The sequence below is a fragment of the Octodon degus genome, unplaced genomic scaffold, assembly GCF_000260255.1.
Source record: "Octodon degus isolate 3935 unplaced genomic scaffold, OctDeg1.0 scaffold00078, whole genome shotgun sequence".
Lineage (NCBI taxonomy): Eukaryota > Metazoa > Chordata > Mammalia > Rodentia > Octodontidae > Octodon > Octodon degus.
In genome coordinates, this window is record NW_004524654.1 from 2,908,668 (window position 1) to 2,928,246 (window position 19,579).

The following is a 19,579-nucleotide window of genomic DNA, read 5'->3' on the forward strand; positions in this document are numbered from 1 at the left end:
TAACCACTAGGAAGAATGTATGCAATGTGTTCATTATTGAAACTGTCCTACCAATTTGATTTTAAACTGTCTCATTGTTGTTTGTTTCTCAATAAAATTATGTGAAAAAAATATCATGTCTGCATCTTGTACTCTGAATCACTACTACAAAGACAACAATATGCAATGTATTAATTATTATAACTGTCCTACTAACCTGTTTTGAAACTGTTTCATTGCTATTTGTTTCTCAATAAAATAAATAAAATAAATAAATAAATAATTTTCTAGGTGAAAGTGTTGTTTTCCTAATTTATTTTTCATTGAGTACATTGTGGGGATAACAAATAGTAGTGATTTTTAATGTTTAATTTTTACCTTGTTACATTGCTAAAATTGGTTACTGATTCTAAGAGTTTGTTCATGGAATTCTTTCAATCTTCTGTGTAGAGAATCATGTCTTCTGAAAATAATGATAGTTTGACTTCTTTCTGTCTCCTATGTATCCATTTTACTTTTACTCTTTCCTAACTGGTTTGGCTAATGTTTCAAATTAATGTTTAGAGAGAATTCTTCCAGTTTCTCTCTATCAATAGGACGTTGGCTGTTGGTTTGCCACAAATGGCTTTTATCAAGTTTAGGTATGGTCCTTCTATATGTATTTTCCTCAGAATTTTTATCATAAAGTGGTGTTGAGAGGGGCTTGCCAGTTAGTTCAGTTGTTTAAGTGCCTGCCTGGGCAAACCCAGTCAGTCTTGTGGACCCCGGTTCAATCCTCAGCTCCACATGCCACACCACACCCGCCATTAAGACAGCCTGAGCCAGCCCTCCAGCCACACACACACACACACACACACACACACACACACACAAAATCCTTTTCACCTTAAAGGTCTGCCAAATATCCGAGAGTTTGATCCCTGGCCTGAAGGGCTGGCCCCGCCCCCGGGATGCTCTGAGACAGTGATTGAGACAGGGTGTGGTGGTGCAACCCTATAATCCCAGCCCTTGGGAGGCTATAAACAGGAGGATCACTATGAGTCCAATATACACAGTGAGACCCTGTATACCCTATGACCTTGTCCAAAATACAAAAAAAGATGTTGAATTTTGTCAAATGCAATGTCTGCATCTATGATGTAATCACTATGAATTGGCTGGAAGATAAAAATGTAAAACACTTGAACTTTTTCAAGGTGTAGGCAAGGACTTTCTGACCAGACCCTCGGTTCCGCAAGAAATAACAGCCAGAATCAACCAAAAGCATTATAGTAAACTCAAAGACTTCTTAGCAAATGAGAAAATTAGACTAATGGGAAGGAATGAGAAATAATTCTGTCACCTGTGTTTCAAACAAAGAACAAGTATCTTGACTATATGAAGAACTCTAAATAAAATTTGAAGGTCCAAAATAAAAGACCCAATAAAGAAATAGGCACATCAAATGAATAGACATTTTTCAGAAGTGTAAACATCGCTGACCATGAGGTAAATGCAAATTAAAACAATGCTAAGATTTCATCTTACAATAGAAACAATGACCATCACGAAGAAATCAAACAATAATAAATGCTGGTGCAGTTGTATGAAAAAATAAACCTCCTACATCATCGATGGAAATACAAACTAGTACAACCATTATGGAAATCAGTATGGAGAGTTCTCCCATCAAAGTACTAACCAGGCCCAACACTGTAGAGTTCTCAAAGAACTAAAATCAAAAATTACATTTGACTCAGCTCTTCCTCTTGTAAGACCCACAAACTTGAACATCATTCAGTGTCTCTAGGTATCTTCCGCAAAGAGCTAAGACATCATGTTATAACAGCAATGCATACCAAGGTTTATAGCAGCACAATTCATAAAAGCTAAATCAGAGAAGTAGCCTATAGTCCCATCAACAAGTGAATTGATAAAGAAAATATGGCGTGTTATACATAATGAAATATTACTCTGCCATAAAGATAAATTTAAGACATGTGTGGGAAAATCAATACATCTAGAAAATATAATGTTGAAGGAAATAAATCAGGCACGTAAGCTGAACTATCATTCGGCATTTCTCATTTGAGTAACGCAAAATACAAACAAAGGGCAAAATAGGGGATGGATTGAAGGAAAAAGGAGACAGATCTTTTGTAAATGTGAAGGTGTCCAGAAGTGGGAGGGGAGGAGGAGGGAAGGTAAGCTTTAAGATGTGTCACGTATAGGTACCAAACATGCACCTGCAATGGATCTATATGTGATATAGCATAAACATGAATTAAGAATAATAGTAACAACAACAATGAAAATGGGGAAAGGGGATTTTGATGTGAAGGGAAGGAGATTAGAAAAGAATTAAGCTGTGCTATGCACATGCACCTACTCCTTAAATGAATGTAAACTTTATGTACTGTACTTATGTACTAATAAAAATTCTAGAGAGGAGGTTTGCTTTTCTTGTATAAATCCTTTGGTTTGTTTGTTTGCTTGTTTGTTTTTTCTCCAGCGCTGGGATTATAGGCATGTGCCACTACCCTGGTCTCAGTGGCCAGCTCTGCCCATCCAGGGGCTGGGGCGGGGCCAGAGTGGCACATGGTGCTAGGGATAGAACCTCACTCCCTGCACTTACCTAAGCAGATGCTTAGTCTGCTGATCTATCCCACCTGCCTAAGTCATTTGTTTTAAACTTCCTCTGTTATATCTTACACTTTGAAGTCACTATTCTGGGCCGCACACTTTAGAGACCCTGCTTTTGTCCAAGTCCGAGTGCTTCCTTTTCTGCAAAGAGAGGACTCTAAGGCATTAAGAGGAGCAACCACCCGAGACATGCACTAGGCCATCTCTTTCCAGTGCATCTCAGCTTCCAGAGACCTGGGATCTCTGCTCAGGGGACTGAATCTGTTCCTAGGACCTATATGGGCCTTTTCCTCAGTGCCTGGTTTGTCTTCATGAAGGATGGCCAGGCTTGGGGTAGCCATACTGCCAAGGGTGCTGTTTTGGGAGATGCGGAGGCAGACTGTTTATGTGCATGCTGGTGTGCTCCACACATACACGTGAGGCTTTCCTGTGCAGGGGGGAGCAAAGGATGGAAAGAGATGGAGGCAGAGCGCAGACTGGCGCAGGATGGGAGGGAAGAAGCAATTGTGCTCTGGCTCTGGGCCCTGAGAACACCAGGACTGGGTCTGATTGTAAGAATGACCATGCAAGGTTTCCAGAGAAATACCTTCCAGGCTCCAACTCAAACTTCACCTATACCACAACAGAAATAGTTCCATTATTGAATTTGTGTGGTACATTTCACAACTTAACAGAGGTACTCATTCTGACAACTCCTATAATGCTTAGTCTGTGCTGCGCCGTTTAGAATTTCATCATATTCTATTATGTACAGTATACTTTGTTTTATGGGAGTTTTGCTTTATTTTATTTTGTCTTCAACTAGACCGCAAGTCCCCAGAGACAGAAAATGAGACTTATAGCACTGAGGTATGTACTAGATATGATTAGCAGAATTTTGAATATGGAGTAGATAATAAATATTCACTGCTTGATAGACCTACTGTGCCCGGTAAATATGTTCAACAAGCCTTAGGCTAACACTTCTAAACCAAAAGTTGTAAAGCCAAAGCAGGAGAGCTTCAGGTACATGAGGAAACAAAATAAACTTGCGGAAAGGAGTAGAAAGACATGAGAAGACCTTTGAGCATCTGACCTACTTTAGGAATGCGCTGGAAAAGGCAGCTTATGTGGACATTTCCATGCCTCAAAGTCCTGCCCTGAAGGCTCCATAGGAAGTGACAGGTAGACCCAAAGAGGGCCTAGAAGGCAGGGCTGGCTTCAGTTGTAAAAGCAGTGGTGACGCATAGAATCTGAGGAGCTCCGTTGTTTAACAGTAAACAATTTATTGGCATCCAAATCAATAACACATAAAGAGAATACACTTACATGTTATTAAGAGGGATATGTCTGGGAATCTGCTTTTGCTATTAAGGTACAAGCAATAGGAAACGCCTCTGCTTCTCCATCTTGTCAGGCACTACTTTGCATTCTCATTAAAATTATAATAATCAGTTTATTCTTTTGAATAAAGTCCATCTTATTTTGGTCTGTCTTATTTTTCTAAGGTAGATACGATGGGTTTTTGGGGTTTTTTTTTTTTTTGACAGGTTATGGTTTTAATTTGCTCTGTGCTGTGCTGTGATTTGGTTTGGGTAATGTAGACCCAACTTGTTGGCAATTGCTTACACACCCAGACCTATGCTGAGAATAGAGCTAGGCTTCCCGTAAATCAGAGGGTCTCAGTGTGTGGTCCTCTGCTCCCAGGGATCTTTGACTCCTCAAGAGGTCTTCAGAGTCTAAACTATGCTATAATGTATCTGCTACTAACCTTCTCTTTTTCATTTTCTCCCAAACATATAATGGGGCCTTGCAGAAAGTCTGTGAGGTGATGCTACCTACCTCTGTTGACTAACGGGCGACATGCTTGCATGTTCTGGATCATAAAAACTTTGATCTTTAATATAGCGATTACCAAAAGATAAACCTATATAAACCACTGTTAGACATAAATTACATAAACTAATGTTAAACAACTGGAAACTGTTGTTTCCAGCTTTAAGAGTATAAACAAGGTCCTGAAAGGAGAGCTTAGAACTGCTCAAACACACAGTCACCTATATCTCCAATTAATCTTTGCATTTTTGGAAGTTCAGCGCAAAGTCACAGAGATCATTAAAAGTTAGAAAGTCAGATTTATGAGGAGAAGCAAAAGGAATTGGGATTGATCAGCCCAGAGAAGAGAGGTTGAAGAGATTCTTTAATAATGATGTTCAGGTATGTGAAAGGTTGACATACAGAACGAGAAGAAATCAGCTTAAAATGCAGTTGGTGAGATTTAAACTAGTGATAAAGAGGAATTCTCTGACAGGCGCTGTTAAACAGCAGAGTGGGTGACTGACCAGACTTGTGGAATCTTCCCCTCTGGAAGTCTTTTAAAGTAGGATAGATTTCCATCTGTCTGGGATGATTTAAAAGTGGCTGTGCCAGAAAGCAAGGTGGGTGGACGAGATGGTGTCTTGGGCTCCCCTGCCAGCCCCTTGGTTCTATAATTAACTTGATGAAAGGCACTGTGGTGATTTGCTGTGAAGGGCTGAGACAGGAATGTGCTTGCTGATCTCTGGATAGCTCGTGTGGGAAACCCAGAAGTTTGCTTCCTGGCTGGTGGCTATCCTCTATCATCTCGAAAAGTGATTGATGACTGGAGAAGTCTGCTGCAGGTCAGATTTAGGGGATTAGGTCCTAGGTCCATGCTGAATCTTCCTCATTGTCTAGGTACAGAAAAGGAATTTGGTGGATTGGTTTTGGTCATATGGATCCTGGAGAATGTCAAATATTAAAAGGAGGTACTTGGGGACAGAACGTCTATGCAAAAGAAAATGAAATTCAATTCTTAATTTTATGAAAGGGCAATATCAGAATATCTGAGTGGAAAATATGAGAATTGTGCTCATCATGGACACATTCCATTTTACGAATTATGGGTGCTTTATTTTATTTTTTTGCTGCAAAATTAGTCAAATTTTACTCTTTCTAGTTTTCAAAGCCGCTTGCATTTTGGAGCTAGAAGTTTTAGTTTTCCTGTACTGGGTCTGAGAACCAGAAAACCAGTGACATTCCAAGGGAGATTGCTTCCTTTGTTTATGACTTGAATTTCAAGAAATAGCTCACACCTAAAGCAAAACAAGAAGAAGGAAAGAATACAGATGTGCTGGGCTTCCTCCTGTTGGATGGTGACATTAGCAGTAGAATCAGTGCAACCACCTGCGATAATGAGCTACTTTAGAGAATACAGGGAGGATTTTATCTAAGTGTAGACCCAATCTGTATGGTCTCTGTTGACACTCAAAACATATTTGGAGCACAGACTATCTTGGCTTGGGCTGATTGATAGAAAGCAGAAAAAGAAGTTAGTGGAGACCCCCTTGGTACTTTCAGTGACTGCAGGGTAGTTTGATCAGATATCATTCAGGAAAACAACCCTGGCAGATAGCAGATAACCTCTTTGTGGGAAATGATTACCAGCCTCTATCAATCTCCAAAGGATTCCAGGAAGCTACAGACCTCTTTTGACAAACCCTGGTGTTGAATGAGCTGGGAAGACCATGCCTGGGGCAACAGAATAAGTAAGCATTCTGTCTCAAAAAAAGAAGAAAGGGGAAGAATTTCAATGAAACTTTAATGTAGTAAATCTACTTGATTTTGCAAATCTGCATCATACAAATATTTAAAAAATGGTATCTTTCAGCTTTATTTGTGGCTGAAATTCACAGCCTTTCATGGAGAGAGAGAGAGAGAGAATTCTTATTTATTTTGTTTTGTTTTGTTTGGTACCAGAGATTGAACTCAGGACCTTGCCCTTGCCAAGCAGGCGCTTACAGCATTCAGCTATCTCCCTGGAAAGCAAAGATTTACTCTAAGAAGAACTTACTTAGAAAAGATGCCAAATCATCAGATCTGGAATTTTTAAAATGAGTGGGACCACTGTGCAGTAAAGATATACCCTCATTTCTTCAAACCACACTCACTCCCAAGCCATCAAAAATATCTAAATGCTGGGTAAAAGTTTATGACCTTTGTTGACCTGGGAGGATTTTTTTTTTTTCTTCCATGGCAAAGTCAACTGGTGACCATAAAGATCTGAGTAAGTCTTTGTGGCTAGAAAAAGAACACATAGCTGCATTGCCTGGGTATGTGTGTGCGTTTAAAGCCTTGCTATACGCTAGGGGAGGCTCTGACAGAAATTTTGGGTGCATGATAGGAACTTCACAGTTAAATATTTGGTCTTCTGTTCTTTTAGCCAGATTTTTCTTCAAGTGAATACTTCAGCGCAATGAAATCTTCACTCTTCCTACCCCCAATTATCTCCCAGCTCACCTCAGAAAGTAGGCTCCCCCACCAAATGAAAGACCTAATTTTAAAAATTGACAATTAAAAGGACTATACTATTTTTCAATTAAAGTTTATTGTGAAGTGGAATATAATTTAACATACCTTTTCCAGAAACAGAAAATGATTCAAATGTCAACCAATCTTCAGAAGGATTTTTTTTTGGGGGGAGGGGGTGGCTCAAGTTGCCCTAAGTGAAGGTCTCTGGTAAGGCCTGAAGATCTGGGGATCAAGCCACAGTATCAGGAGCCTGATTGCCTTTGCTTAAGCAGGCACTTAAACAACTAAGCTAATGTCTGCATTTTGAACTATGAATAACTACTACAAAGACAACAATGTGCAATGTATTAATCATTATAACTGTCCTACTAACCTGTTTTGGAACTGCCTCATTGTTATTTTTTTCTCAATAACATTAATTAAAAAAAAAAAGAAATGTCAAGCAGTCTTTCTGGAAGGAGGGGATAGGAAGCCGAAGTACACAGAATTAATATATGATATATACATGTATCAGTTCCCCCTGATAAATGTTGTCATTAAGTATCATGAACACATAGGAATAAAATTTAACAAAAATAAATAAATCAGATCTACATTTTCAAAGAGTATCAGCACTAGTCAGTAAAACAAAAGAATTTATATATTCTTCAATAGAAGTAGTGGGAAAAAATTAGAAGCAATGTGAAAAACTCATTTCTAAATGTATGTTTATTTAAATAATTATAATCCAATAGGTCAATAAAAATACACACACACATGTATGTGTATTTATTTATGTATGAATGTCAGAAATTGATATCTGTGATTTAGCTCTTCAACCACAAACCACATAAAATCACTAGAACTGAACAAAATATTTCAAATGCCAGATTAAAATCCTTGGTGAATGCTGTCCTGATTTTTATTAGGAAAAAAAAAAGAACAAGAGGGAAGAGAACAGGGGCTATTGAGATGGCTCAGTGGTCTAAAGCACCAACTTACAACAAGCTAAGCTAAGCAAAGCACAGGGACCACGGTTCAATCCCCAGCACCACATGCCAGCCAGCCCCGCCCCCTGGTGGGCTGAGCTGGCCACACACACACACACACACACAAAATAAATAAATAAATAGATAGATAAATAAATAAATAAAAAAGAGGGAAGAGAACAAATAAAATTACCACTATCCTCTCCTCTAGCAGAATTTCCTTCTTTTTATTAAAACTCTGTGCTTCAAAAGTCTGATGTATTTTCTAAATTTTTATACTGTCATTCACATAAAAGCATCTAAAGATGATACAAAGGTAATGTAGCTACTGGTTTTCTTGTCTTTCAACTGTTGTTTAGGTGAAGAAAATTACAGATTATCTTCAAGGGAAGAATATGACATTTCAACAGATGAATAATTTCCAGCACATATGTAAACTGCAGAACAAATAACCTTTTCTTTTCATGAGAAATGGACTTTGTAGTTGTGCAAAATATACTTTAAAATTACAAGGAACATAGAACACACTTTGAATAATTATTGTTGGTGGAGACATCATTGTGTTTAAGTTTCTCCTTTGCCCATATACTTTTTTCTCTTTTTGATTTCTCAACTAAATTCCCTTTTGGAATCAGGTTTCAAGCTGGAATCATTTTTCACTCTATGTGAATTTAGATGTGTGACACCATATGAAATGCATAGTAGACTAGATTTTTTAAAAGCTTCTTTTGAGAGATTTGTTTTTGTGAAAACCACTGCATAGACTTTCTTTATTCACTTAGGGACAAAAGTCAATGATTGCAGTAGCTGTATTTTAACACACAGACCTAAGCACTCCACGGGGTTCCCACAGACTGGCAGTGACAAAACTAGGACTGAGTCTTAGGTTATTTCCTATATTCTACTATAAAAATATTTTGTATTGATCTGCTTGTTTTTCAGCTGATTCGTACCCTTTGTAGTGACAGTATTGATCCCGATATCATTGAAAAGTACAGAATCTGTGAAATAAAGACCAGATTCTCCAGAAAGGTTGGTTTGAAAGCATTGCTCATTTTAGCCTTCATTCTTTAGAAGGCTCTGAGAGTAAGTACTTCCAACCCTGAGAGGAACAGGATTCTCAATGTAGAATGGACTCCACGTTGGGTTACACCACAATGAAGTGTGTTGAAAGCCATTAGTAATTAAGAGCATGGCTCTGCGCTGATTTGCTTTATGGTGTATTTCATGCTGCTCAGGCACAGTAGGTAATACACATGGATTCAGCATAAATTTAATTTTGCACATTAAGTGAAGTGCAATAGATAAATTATGCCTGAAGAGCAGCAACCAGCTGCCATAGCCACTTCGACTAATGTACCCGAGAGGTGCCTCAGCGCATCAGTAGTGTCGAGCCACTAATGCCTCCTGGATTTCTACATGGATACATTTGCTCTGTGGGTCTCGAGTAGCCTTCTGTCTCTCCAGGTTGGAGAGCTGAGGCAGAGAACTGGTCCTGCTTCCTGCAACTGGCTGCTCTCCTGGATGCTTCAGAGAGTATTGCCATGCCTGTCATCATTTCGGAGCTTGGTAGGGGAGTCTTAGGATTTTCTTGTGATCTGGAAAAGTGAGGAGAGAAAGGGACCCTAAACATCCCTCTCCTGGGTTGGCTGAAAGATCTGGAGTCCAAAGGAAATGGGAATTCCTCCGAGGATTCAGAAATCGGAAGAATGCCATTACTGCAAAGATGGTTGAATTAGAGGTGCTGGGGGAACACTTACTTTTGAATTTCCTGGCATCCTCAGACCTCATTTCTCAACCTTAATGTTCACTTTATGGTCATTTTTGTGTTTAATATAGCTACTTCCCTCACAGGGAACTGAAGCAGAACACTCTGAGGGTTTTAAGGAAAAAAACAGATCTCCGCTGTGCAGTGAGATCCATTCCTGTGGCCAGGAATGGTGATGACATGCTTTAAGTTATTTGAGAGGAGTAAGCAGCTACAAGATTCATTGGAAATGGGGCTCTGATTGTTTTCAGCCAAGCCCTTAGATAATGGAAGTTCATCCTCTTGGTCATCCCCTGCTAGGACCCAATCACTGCACCCACTCCAGAACTGTACTCTTTCCCACAAGAGGAGGAGGAATGCCTCACCAGTGCCTGTCAGCACTTCCTTTTGCCCATTGGAAGCACCCTACTAGGCCTGGCTTTCTTCGAGTAGTCCATATGCTAGATCTTTTTTCTGGGCTGGATGGAGTCTCTAAGCTGTTGCTGGATTTTAGGAAAGGGGATCCAAACACACTGAGTCCTGAGAAAGGGCAGACTAGATCATCAGTGTGAGTTGAAAGTAACAACTTACCATGTGCCAGACTCCAGTTTAAGCACCTTACTTGCCTAATGTTTTCTGAGCCTAGTCATTTTCCTTCTGCAATGGAGCAGACTTAGGAGCTGAAACTTGAGGTAGTTATCCAAAGGTACAGGTATATGGTAAGAAACTGAATCGACATTTAAATACAGATTGCTGGATTTAGGACCTGTGTTGTTTGCCACCACATTACTCTGCCTCTCATCGCACTGGACCATACTTTACCTTTGAGTTGTGATTTTTTTAAAAAATAGATGTTTTTCAACTCATTTGTTTGTATGGGTAAAACAGTTTGCCTTGTCTCTTCATGGAATGTACTCCTGAATGGAAACTAGAGAAAGCTCTTCACACAGCTAGTCTATTCGTGATGAATCATTTCTGTTCCTTCAAGGTTTCAGACAAAGATTCTGATACAAGAGGGAAGACAGAGAGACTTTTAGTACCCATTAGTTATCTAACTAGCTAAGTAGTTGACTTACAGAGATCAGTGTTAACTTGGAGATTTCAAATTCTCTTTCTAAAAGAAAAACGTAAGAGTATAGGGTTGCTGGTTTCTTTGAGGTCCTTTTTGGACTCAGTTAATGAAGAGGAAAAAGCCACAAGCTGAAGCCCATTTAGATCAGATTGTGAGAGTCCTTAGTACATGTCTCTTCCCAGTTCTGTGTTCGGAAAAAGCGTATTGGTGATTAGACCATTGCCATGGCAGGAGTACTTACCTGAGTACCATACATACTCGCAAACACAAACCATGGCTTTATTTTTATTTTTTGAGAGTCAATTGTGGAACATTTATTAGGATCTAGCAAGGTCTCACAAGCCTTCCACACCATTTTGTGTATTCAGTTGTTCTTATTCTCTATTCTTTTAGTCTAAGACTCTCAAAAGGAAAAAAAATTCTCATCAACTGTGCAAAAGTATAACGTATAAAGTACTATACATATGTTGGGTTTTAGAATTAGGCATTGTTTATTAGAGTGTCTAGCAAATTTTCTAATACCTGTAACACTGAAAGTGAGTGGATCGTGGTAATTTCTCACAACTTCCCCCTAAATATGCCTGTGACCTGCACAAGGGAGAGAAACAAATATTAAAATATTTAATGATGAAAGGAGATGCATATCATTTGTTTAGTAGAGATTAGTGCTACAGATAGAGCTTTTCTTCATCAATAACTATTTCTACTTTGCATTCAATTTACAATAAATAGGATTTAAAGAGTTAAAAATTAGGCATTAGATTCTCAGGAATCCACAGTTAACTTTATCTAAAATCCCGTACAGCCTCCAGACACATTATTTAACCCATCTGCATCTAAGTTGGTTAGCCCAAATTTTGTTTTCATTGTAGACAACAAAACCCAATGTTAGCCAAAAAAAAAGAAATTTACCGAATAATAAGGAGGCTCAAAAAAATAGATGGGAAGATGGGAGAAACTGACCTGGACATAGAACCAGGGTGGTACCAAAATCCGTCCCTTTCTCAGCACTAAACAACCCTAGGGAGGGTAGCAGTCACTGTCCTTTATCTCTGTCCCAGATTTCACAATTTAAGAGACAATGGCTTAGAGTCAGCCACTTGGCAATTGGAGTTGGGAGGAACAGGGACAGATTGACTTCATATAAGGTGGTGGAAAGGTAACTTCCAAAATGAAAATCAGAATGCATTACCAGAATACTGAAAATAGATGCGATGTGGCCAACATCTCATTTACCACTAAGACATCCAATGGAGACGTCTAGAAACCTTTGTCTATAACGCAGTGCTTTGTACAATGTTTTGAACTTCTGTGATAAAGTTATGAAGATTTCATTCAGTCATAGGTCAGGTAGTATTGAGCAAGTTTTATTCAAGCTAAAAAGTCTGAGTCAAATTTTTCCTTAATTTATAGACTATGAGCTTAATTCTGTTCATGTTTCATTTTATGCCTTTACCCTGTTTTCATTTTTTATTTATGTTCATTTATAATTTTTGTGATGCAACTGTTTTACATAGTCTCCCAAGCTTCCTGGAATCAGTTTTACAATAAGGGGTTCTATAGATAAATACATACATGTACTCATTTGTTAGCATTCTTTTTAAATTTTAATGTCCTATTGTTCTCATTCATTCAGACAATTTGATACTAGTCCATAGGATGCATCCTCTTAAATTCAAATATAATATCAGAATTATGGTCTCTTGATAGATACTTACACAAAATACAGAGCTGCTTTTGAAATCTTTTTACTTAAACTCACATGCAGAAGAAAGTAATGCCATAGAAGAAAAATGATAATTATTTCCCGAGAGAACAATAATTTTGCAATAAGTTTCAAAAACAGCACGATTTAGCAAATTAAGCTTAGAGCCAAGGATATTAAATAGAGTTAACTTTGTAGAAATAAATTCTAATAGCACAGGCTTCAAACACGACTTTAAATGTGTTCATTTTTTTTTTTAAAGCAAATGAGGGGACCCTTAACACCTTCATTTGTAAAGTTGAGACCTTTTTTTTTTTTATAAAATCTGGACGAGTGAAACCTTTTTCACACCAGGCAGGATATAATGAACATATGCATATACTGTACGTTCACTTTATTTTAATATTAATAGACTGCTGAGTAAGCAATATTGATAGCAACATCTCCTTCAAAGGAGATTTGTACTTTCCAGCCACGCTTCTGCTCTTTGGCAGCTCCACATGGAAACCGTGTTTCTTTGATCCTATATTTAGCACTGATATTGTTTATGTTTAAATGTTAAAAATAACTCTTAAAAAAACCCCACACAGGCCATACGGTAATAATAAAGGCACATTCTCACCTTTAGAAAAGTTTATAAGAAATCTTGGGCTGCTTTCCATAGCCGTATCCTTAACTGGTAATGCCTGAAAGGGCTTGAATTGAATTGAACTCTTTACAAAAATACTCCCTTTCCATTTTCTCCTCTGTGTATGTATGTTGCTCTAGCCTATTGAACTGCTAACTTGACTTTTTGTTTTAGACAAGACTTAACTCAAGAAAATCTTTGCTTTAGTCAGCATTTTTCAAGAGAGCAGATTCAATGCAGGACACAGAAATTTCCAAGAGTGGCTTTATTTTGCTTACAGTCTAATACAGAAGGATGCCAGACATCTGGCCTTATGCTAGAAACTCAGAGTCCAGCCACTGATGAGGATCCCATGTCAATGCCCCTTATAAGTCCACCCAAAAGCCTAGAGAATCCACAGCAAGGACCCATGCAAATCCATAACAGGAGGCCAAGGAATCTGTGATAGAAAACCAAAGATTTGTGCTGAAAAGTTCAAGGGCTGGTGCTGAAGGCCATAGTTTTGTGCTGGCAGGCTGAACGGCCAATGCTGGAACACAGAGAACCTGTGCAGAGAACCAGGAGGAGATGCCCAAGGCAGAGGTGAAGATCAGAGCTCCCAGCAGAAGTGACTGAGCCAAAGGCCAGCAGGCAATGCCCAGGCAAGGGCAAGGACCAAAGTTCATCTCAGGAGAACAACAGCCATCCTTGAGAGATCAGGGAAGCTTGTCTGAGAGAAATTAGCATGAGATCCTCCCCACCTGTCCTTCCGTTATACCTCTCCCCACAACCGTACTAACTCAGCTCAGCTGGGTGTCCCCGCGCAAGTTGACCATCAACTAATTACCACAACCACTGAGGCATAAGTTGAAGAAGAAGGAGAAAGAGGAGAGGTAAAAAGAGGAGAAGAGAATCAAGGAGGAAGGGGGGAAAAGAGAGAGGGGAGGAAAATGGAGGAGTGAGGGAGAAGGAGAAAAAGAAAAAGAAAAGAAGGAAACATAAAAGTAGAACACGTGCACATGTTTTTTAATTATCCAGCTGTCGCATATCTATCAATCAATTGATCTTTCAGCTTACCTAATTGATGCTGTCTTTGTTTTTCTGCCTTAAAGTGGAGAAAGTTCACAAATGGAAAGACTAAACTTGACTTTTTCTTGCTAAAGTTAGATGCATTCTTCACAAAGCACTGATGCTAATGTGTTATTAGACTACATGACACTCATTAGTATTAACCATTTCTTCCAACAAGTATCCCTTAGTTTTAAAAGAAACGGTTGCTTTTACGGTGGTTTCTAAGTCACTATCAAAAAATCCTAAGATCTTTGAAGCATATAGGAAATCAACATAATCATATCATTGGCTTTTGCAGGTACTATGAAGTAGTTTTGATAGATTTGGAGAAAATGAGGTTGGGTCTAAGTTGAAGTACATTCTACCCTAGCAATGCATTTCATTAAAAAAAATTTACCAAATTCTCAGCAATGTTGCTATTACAGTGTAGGTCATTATTGGAATGTATCCGTACTTGTGTGTTGATTATCAATAACATATATTCTATTCATACATAGAATTTTTGTAAAACAAAACCACCTCTGTCTAATATAGTTAAAAATTGAAATTTTTTTCTCAATCTATTTATAGGTTAGCTTGCTGAGAAATGGAAGAAGGTAAAGTTCTTAGTATGCTGTTTTTGTTTTGTTTTGTTTTCAGATGGTATCAGAAGTGTGACTGTATGTGTGACTTAGTAATCAGAGATGAAGTGTTCATAATAGTGTCTGACTGAAAGCTTTCTTTGATTGCTGCTGATTAATCAAATCTCTTTAGGATAACCTTGGGCTCCAAACTCAAATCTGCTCCAAACTTGCTTCTACAATTCCACATGAAGCAGATCTACGATCTTGCCAAACCACCTGAAAAGAATTATTTTCCTTGCACACAAAAAATAATTGTCAGTTCTTTAAAGTTCAGACTGTAAAGGTTTGAATAATTAAAACCTTTTCTGCACCTTGGTAGCACTCCTAAAGGTTAAATACATTTCTGTTCTAGCATCTAGCACATAATTATGGGAGAGGGAATGAGATTCTTCTCAGAAAGGACAGAGAAAGCAAGTAGTTATTTGTGCCTGCAAATCCTTTTGGGTCGAAAGAACCACCAAGATAATAAATTGTTTTGCTAAAAACAGGAAGTTTGGCAAAGATGCAAAAGTACAGCTAAACTTTGGCTAGGCAACCCAAAACATTGTGTTCTTCTTTGAAAGTATTTCCAGCAAGGAAAAAAAAAAATGGAGTGCCTTGAATACATAGTTGAAGAAACAGTGGAGGCATCTGGCAACATGAACTGCTTGCCAAGCTTGTGGTTGTGCTGCGCCTGCGGATGGAAAGATGTGCCAGTTTTCAGTGACTTATGTCATGCACAGCTGGAAGGCCATGCATAAAGAAGACCTGGAGTGTTGCAAAGACCTAAAAGATCGGGCAAATGTTCCTCTCCCCTATCCCGTCTCTTCATCCAAACTGTAAAAAGAAAGAAAATGAAAGAAAGAAGAAAGAAAGAAAGAAAGAAAGAAAGAAAGAAAGAAAGAAAGAAAGAAAGAAATTTATTTAGAGTTTAGATAGAATACTGGCAACTTTGCATTGCTCAGGGAAACCTATTTCTAGGCAGGACACATTCTGGAAGTTGTTAGTGTCCCCCTGCTCCACCCCCCTCAAATTCTTCATACTCTCTGCTGCCAGCTTTATTAATACGACTGTGATTATATGGCATCTGTTTTGGACATAGCTGACTGGATTGTAATTTCCATTTTAGTCCATCAGTCTTGAAAGACTTTAAAATGTGGGTCAGAAAAATAAAGAAATTAACCAGGGAAGTCTGCAAAGGAGAGTATTGTGCCTCAGTCAATACTGCAGGGGCGCAGGGAACCCTGGGACCTCTTGATTGGAGGAAAAATGTTTCTCAGGCTGGTGTGATGTCATCCCCAGCAATGGGGCTCTTTATTCTTGGTCTCCACTGGATGATTTTGCTTGTAGTTTTGAACTTAGGATCCTAGGAAAGAAAATCCACGTTTCAATACTTGCCACTTGTTTGAGACTAGAGACAGTAGTTCACCTCCCTTAGTCTCTTACTTGAATAGTGGAGGCAGAGAGTAGGGGAGGCAGAGAATCCCCCCAGAGCAGCAGAGAGCACCTTAGCACAAGGAACCATGGTCCTGTCTCAGGGAGGCTGCAACAAACGCAGTCCCATTCTTCCTTCTTATGAGATGGTTTTTCTTATCACTCTTGTCTATTGTGGTTCAGTCTTTGATAATTAATTTCCATCTTTGAAACAATCTTGATTATCATGTCAAGCTGATTTTTCTTGAGGAGATCATGCAGGAGGCCCACCTCCCACAGTGCTGACTGAGGCTATGGGTTTCGGGATCTACCTCCACAGCATATCACCAAGACAATTCTGTCTCTCCAAGCTACGGATTTGTCATCCATCACTGAGTCCTAAAAATGTTGATCACCCCAAAATCAAATTAAGAAAAGTATAAGTAATTATGAAGAAAGTCCTGGCCTCTCATTCTAGATTGGGTGGAATCAGTATGTGATCAGGAAATACTGGATGCTCTAAGAACAGGGAACCTGGTGTGATTCCCATCTAGAAGTCAGGCTTACAAGCTCTTAAATGTCCCACTTTGGAATTTTTCTTTATAAGAATAAATGATACCTACACTGAGATTGTCATATTCAAATATTACAACAATATAGAGTCTTCACTTTTGGATTACAAAATGAGTGGATGTTTATTATAGAGATTTTTAGGAAGGGAAAAAACAAACAAAGAAGCATTTTAATTTATCATCTAAAAATAGCCACTATTTGTAGATGGACATGGTTCCTTCTAGTCTTTTTTTCTATGGTTTGGTCTTAAGTTATTAAAAGAGAACATTACTTTATGTCGTGGATAAGCTTAACTGTAAACTCCTGTGGCTTAGGAGCAGCCTCAGGACTCAGGAAAGTGCACTCGGGGTGTGTCTGGGTGAGTTGTAAAGGCACAACCTTGGGTACCACACATATGTGGTTCCTGTGCTCTTCTTTCCTAGAGCTGTTCCACAGCTCGGCTGCACAGCCGCTTTGACCTTCATCCTGCCATGCCCTTTCTCTGTGGTGTTCCTGCCTTACAGTCAACGGAGCGTGCTCTAGTTCCTCAGAAACTGTGAGTCAAACGAACTTCTTTTCCTGTAAGTTGTAGGTGTCAGGTTCTTTGTGCCAGCAATGACAAAGCCGGTACCGAAAATTAGCCTGAGAATGGAACTATGGTTGTGACTAATAAACACGTGACTCACAAGCCTGTGGGACTGGTTTTGGGGAGGAGTAGTCTAGAAAGCCACAGATTTTTGTAACCAGAGCCTTAAGGGTGATTCTGATCAGAGCTCGGAGAACAAGAATACTGATAGAAATGTACCTGGTAAAGGCCAGACTCAGGAGAGCTCAGTTAGGAACAAAGATTATATTGAAAGTAGACTTGACAGCACATATGTTATATATACTCTGGCAAATTTCTTTCACACCCTAAGACTTTGTAGAAAGCTGAGATTAAGAGATATGGGCTAATTGATCTGGCAAAGGAGATTTCAAGGCAAGCTTAATATGTATGCTGTGGCACAGGCTTTGCTGGCTGCTTGGAGTTAGATTTATAGTCAAGGTGAAAACCAGAGCGTGTAGCCAGCTGGGTTGTGCACCTGTAATCCCAGCATTCAGGAGGCTGAGGCAGGAGCATCGCCATGAGTTTGAGGTCAGCCTGGTCTACAAAAGCAAGTTTAAGGCCAGTTTGCCCTACATAGCCAGACCTTGTCTAAAATGTCTCAAAAAAAAAAAAAAAAAAAAAAGAATAATCAACAACAGGATAGGAAATTTTGATACCCTTAATATTGATCCACAAGGAGCGATGTGTAAAGTTGTAACTTAAGAACATATGGTTGCTGAAGAGATTAGCATGACTAACGAGACAACATATCTTATAAAAAGATGAGAAGAAAATACCTTTGGGCTATCGCAGAAAGCAGCAAGATTCTTCCCATCTCTGGATCAAGATGACAAAAGTGTAAACCTCCCAATTGACCAGAGAGTTCTTGGGAACGCTGCTCAAGGAGAGCTGCTTAGAAAATTCATTTCACTATGCTCAGTAATCTAGGCAGTCTGAGGCCTCTGTAGCCATGTTCCCGGGGTGCTGGCTACTCGTATATTACCAGTAGACCTGGTATCATCCACACGATACTGGCAAAAGATGCAGGAGTTATAGTGTTAGGGTGGCTTTCACACAGATTTCAAAGGAGGGCCTAAGAAGCAAGCCAACAAGCCTCCAGGAGGGCATTGTGTGGAACTATGGCCATGAAGCTCAAGATGCAGTGGAATTGGAGGTGCAATTGGAGGTGCCTGAAATCTGGAATGTCTGCTAAGGAAACCTGCAGGTTTGAGTTAAGTCAGCTAGAGAGAGACCATACAAACCGTAGCCAGCAAGACCATAAGGTGGAACCGTGCCAGCCCTCTGGAATTCGTATCTTACCACCCTGTACCTCGGAATGGAGTTATAGGACTTACTGCTTGCTCTTCTGGGTTTTGGTAGTGGTTTGGTTTGACCCTTTTCTATTTCCCCAATTCCTCCCTTTTGGAATGGTAGTATTTATCATATGCTTTTGGATTTGAAAACCAAGTAACTTGCTTTTTGAATTTTACAAAAGTTCACAACTAACAATTTTCCTTGAGTCTCAAGGGAGATTTGGACTTGGGCTTTTAAGAAAAATTTATAAGTGTTGAGTCTTTGATGAAGATATTATTGCCTTCTTTTGATTGTAGGAAATGTAGCTAAATCATGTTAGATGCAATTATTGTCTTGTTATTGTGTTTAGGAAGATGCATTTTGATGCCAAGTTTGCAAGGGGTAGAATGTGACAGCTCAGTTTAATTGTGGATTTCATGGGCTTCAGAGTTGCCTAAGGGATTATGGAAGCACACTTCTGGGTATGCCTGAGTGGTTCCTGAAGGAGTGACCTTGGATGTTGTGTCTTGTTCCTGGGCCCTTCCTGTCTGGTGCTGTACCCTGCTCTGCTTCCTGGCCACCCTGGTGGAAGCAGCTTTGCTCTGCTACACCCTTCCACCATCATGTCCTCCGTTGGAGCCAGCAAGCTGTAAGCTGAGTCCTCTGAAACTCTGACCCGATAGACCTCTCCTTTATGTTGTGAGCATCTGGTAATTTGTCCCATCACTGGGAAGCAGACTAACATATCTTCTCGAAGCATTTTACCAAGTTCCTTCCTACATAAAAATGCTTAAAATATTAAAGGGTTTTTACATTGAATCTAAGAAATTTCCTTCTTTTCTTTCAACAACCCAATAAACATCTTTGTCTTCATATTGGTGGAAGAGAGAATTATTATTTATTTTCCTAAAACATCTTTTGAAAAGTTCTTGATAAGTGAGGGTTATATTTTTAAATTGGGAGGGACTTACTATGGGGGTACAAATCTCAACACATCATTAAAAAGGGAATACTATATGTATACATTGCATAGATCTGTACAGTATTTAACTAT

At 39.1% G+C, this 19,579-nt stretch overlaps 1 pseudogene; it reads right to left on the reverse strand.

Moving 5' to 3' along the window:
- The window catches only part of LOC101561284, a 48,621-nt pseudogene extending 37,669 nt beyond the window's left edge, over window positions 1–10,952 (reverse strand).
- Between the last annotated feature and the right edge of the window lie 8,627 nt (window positions 10,953–19,579).